The following is a 3,530-nucleotide window of genomic DNA, read 5'->3' as shown; positions in this document are numbered from 1 at the left end:
CTCTGGTGGGTGGTGAGGCCAGCAAGGGACGTCCTTCGTAGGGGTAGTCACAAGGGCAGTGGTCAAAGGGCGTACGGCGGCCGTCCCTTCCTTCCCGGTGCGGACGGTGGCCGTCACTGCGGTGCTGCCTGGGACCGTATGAATACAAGTCCCATCCCGATCCTGGCGAGGGCTGGCCCGGCTGCAGAGCAGTCTGCCGGGGCAGCGTTCCTGCTCCTGGCTCCGCTGAGGGGAAGAGGGGCTTAAGGTCATGGGGGACATAAGCCCGTCTTCCCTGGGCCTTACACATGCCCCATGCGCATACCAGTGGTCTGCCCCTGGGGTGGGGGTTGCGACACCCCTACCGTGGTCTCCCGTTGGGCTGGGTGTTTCAGTTATTATTATTATTATTATTATCACTATTATTACCGCCACCAGATGATTTAATTAGCAATACTCCTCACCTTACCTGACCACAAAGCTTCCTTATTATAGCCATTCCCCGTGACCTTTGACCTTTCCATGACCTTCGACCTTTCCCTGTGCCTTTTGACCTTTCCCTGTGCCTTTTGACCTTTCCCTGTGACCTTTGACCTTTCCCCGTGACCTTTGACCTTTCCCCGTGACCTTGCATTCATTTATTTGCGTTTTCTCTCTCCATGCTTATTTAACGACTCATGACCTCAAATCACACACACACAAACACAAACGTACACAAACCAACACACACAAACACGCAAACAAACAAACAAACACACAAACAGCAACGGGCGGTGATCTTGCGTGAGTTACGGGTAAAAAAAAACGGCGGAAGGAGTCATAGAAGGTCATTGAGTGTGTGTGTGTGTGTGTGTGTGTGTGTTTATGGGTGTGGATTGAAAGTATTCTCTCTCTCTCTCTCTCTCTCTCTCTCTGAGTGTGTGTGTGTGTGTGTGTGTGTGTGTGTGTGTGTGTGTGTGTGTTTATGGGTGTGGATTGAAATTCTCTCTCTCTCTCTCTCTCTCTCTCTCTCTCTCTCTCTCTCTCTCTCTCTCTCTCTCTCTGTGCGTGTGTGCGTTTTTTGTGTGTATTTTTTTAAATTTATGTATGTTCGATGTATGTGCGTATGTTTGTGTGTATGCGTTCTGTGTCTGTACGTTTTTTAAAGTTATGTGTATGTATTTATTTATGTATGTGTGTATGTATATATTTATGTATGTATGTACGTTTTTTGTCTTCAGATTTTAAATACATGTACTTTTAAATATTTGAATTGTAAAGATAACGACATTTAAAGATAACGACATTTGTGGATAAACATGATTCGTTAAAGCTGACTATCGATTTGCCTTCCTATCTTCACTACAGGCCGGGATCAGGGTCAAGAATGAGAGAGAGAGAGAGAGAGAGAGAGAGAGAGGGGTGGGGGAAGGCATGGAAGGCCGGGGAGAGAGAGGTGGAAGGTTATAAGTGAATGTGTGTGTGTGTGTGTGTGTGTGTGTATTTGAGTGTGTGTGCGTGTATTTGAGTGTGTGTGTGTGTATGTACAGTATGTGTGTTTGTGTGTGTGTATTTGAGTGTGTGTGTGTGTGTGTGTGTGTGTGTGTGTGTGTGTGTGTGTGTACGTCTCTTCCTGTCTACACTCTACGGCTTTCAAATACTTAGAAAATAATGGCAGTAATAGTAGTTGTAGTAGTAATAATAGTAGTAGTAGTAGAAGTAGTAGTAGTGGTAGTAGTAGTAATAATAGTAACACAGTAGTAGAAATAGTAGTAGTAGTAGTAGTAGCAGCAGTGATAGTGGTGGTGGTGATGGTGGTAGCAGTAGTAGTGGTAGTAGTAGTAGTAGGGGACTACTTAACACAAAAGAGTCTGGAAACCACATTTATTGAATTTCAAGGGTTTCCAAGAGTTGTGGCGATGCTTTGGGGTGTTATGTTTACAAGTCAGCACCCTGGTAACAGTTCTTAAAGGAAATGACAGAAGCACGAGATTGTACAGAATCAATGTTTTTATCGTACCAAAAAAAAAAATCACCATCTTACCCCTCCACCTCATCATAAAGCAACACATCCTCACTGACGCAACTCGCACACAAAAGCCTCTTGCTCATCGTCCTCCGTTCCAGCACAATCCTCGTGTGCCAAATCCCTCGCATGTGGCGCAACCAACCCAACCTTCCCCCTCGCACTGAATTACCAGTCGTGTCATTGCAATACAAGCACATGGTTGAATCTCCATCATCACTGTTGCTGTCAGGAGTCCAGGATGACCCAGCTTTTGCTTGCTTTGCTTTTTTCTTGTGTGTGTGTGCGTGTTTTTCTTAGGTCTTTTTCTTGCTGACGTAGTTGCTAGTTTGTCTTTCCTGTTACACTGTCTCTCTTGGCCCTTCTGTGCAAGAGCCAGTTTTTCTCCTTTCTTCTTGTGAATTTCTGACTCTAACTGTCTTGCATGGGGATCCTGACAAAACAAGAGCTCGCCGTTGGGGCCTGACTGCCTTCTTTCGTACAGTGTTGGACACCTTTGGCACGTGAATCATGTCCTGAGCTGACCTACCTGGCTGGAACAGGGTCCGAGCCACGTTCAGTGTTACAGACCCAGGCACCACAGTCGGATTTTCTTGCCCGGTAGCTCCTTGCAGGTCAGGCTCGTCAACCAGGGTCATGATTGGCGGGGGAACTGGGTCATCCGGATCTTCCTCTTCACCACTTAATGGAATACCCGTAGGGTGGGGAGGTAAAAAATCGGCTTCACCAAAATCCTGCAGCTACTCAGTGGACAAATTCCAGTTTTTCTAAAGCCATTGCCTGCAGGTAGGCCTTTCCGAACAATGCACTTAGTTTGTAGACGGTCACCTGTCAGCCGGGATTGTTTCTGAGGAGTGTTTCAACAGCCGTCACACAGCAGGCATTCAGTGGTTTCATGAAGGAAACATCGGTGACTCTACAATATGGTGGCGAAATGACAGTCGTGACATGATTCTCCCTCACAAGATTTATCCAACATTTCCGGGGCATCCATAGAGAAAAAGAATAAAGTGTTAAGGGTTTGTGACATATTTAGTGTGAGGGGTAAGATGGAACCCCACGGATTTCGTCTTACCCCTCAAAAACTAAAATTCTTTTGCTAAACAATTACCAAAACATCCAAATCCTGTATAGCAAATTTATGGCACATATTTATCACGTACACACACACACACGGGCATATCCAGCGTAAACAGTAAGTCATTACAACAAATTAATACGAAAAATCCAGTTTTCTTTTTACCTTGTGCAAATAATGTCAGTGCCATAAGACAACATACTCTCTTGAACACACAAAGGCAACTACATCTATCTATCTGTCTATCTATCTATCTAGGCTGCCAGTAATTGTACATCACCCATTCTGCGTGGTTTTAGAGGGGGGGGGTTCCATCTCACCTTAGGGTCCGTCTTACCCCACCTGCCCCTAGTAGTGGTGGTAGTAGTAGTAGTTATAATTTTTGGAGGGGCCGGACCCCCCTAAAAATTACCCGGGAAAATTGTAAATATTGGAGGACATTACCAAGGAACCACACACACACACACA

General features: G+C 45.6%; 1 pseudogene; it reads right to left on the bottom strand.

Annotated features, from left to right (window-relative positions):
• Positions 1-2,974, bottom strand: part of LOC145394928 (uncharacterized) — a 3,527-nt pseudogene extending 553 nt beyond the window's left edge.
• Between the last annotated feature and the right edge of the window lie 556 nt (positions 2,975-3,530).

Source organism: Coenobita brevimanus, chromosome 4 (assembly GCF_032717465.1).
Source record: "Coenobita brevimanus isolate Jiangsu-jjx chromosome 4, ASM3271746v2, whole genome shotgun sequence".
Lineage (NCBI taxonomy): Eukaryota > Metazoa > Arthropoda > Malacostraca > Decapoda > Coenobitidae > Coenobita > Coenobita brevimanus.
This window is presented reverse-complemented; position numbering and strand designations above follow the sequence as displayed.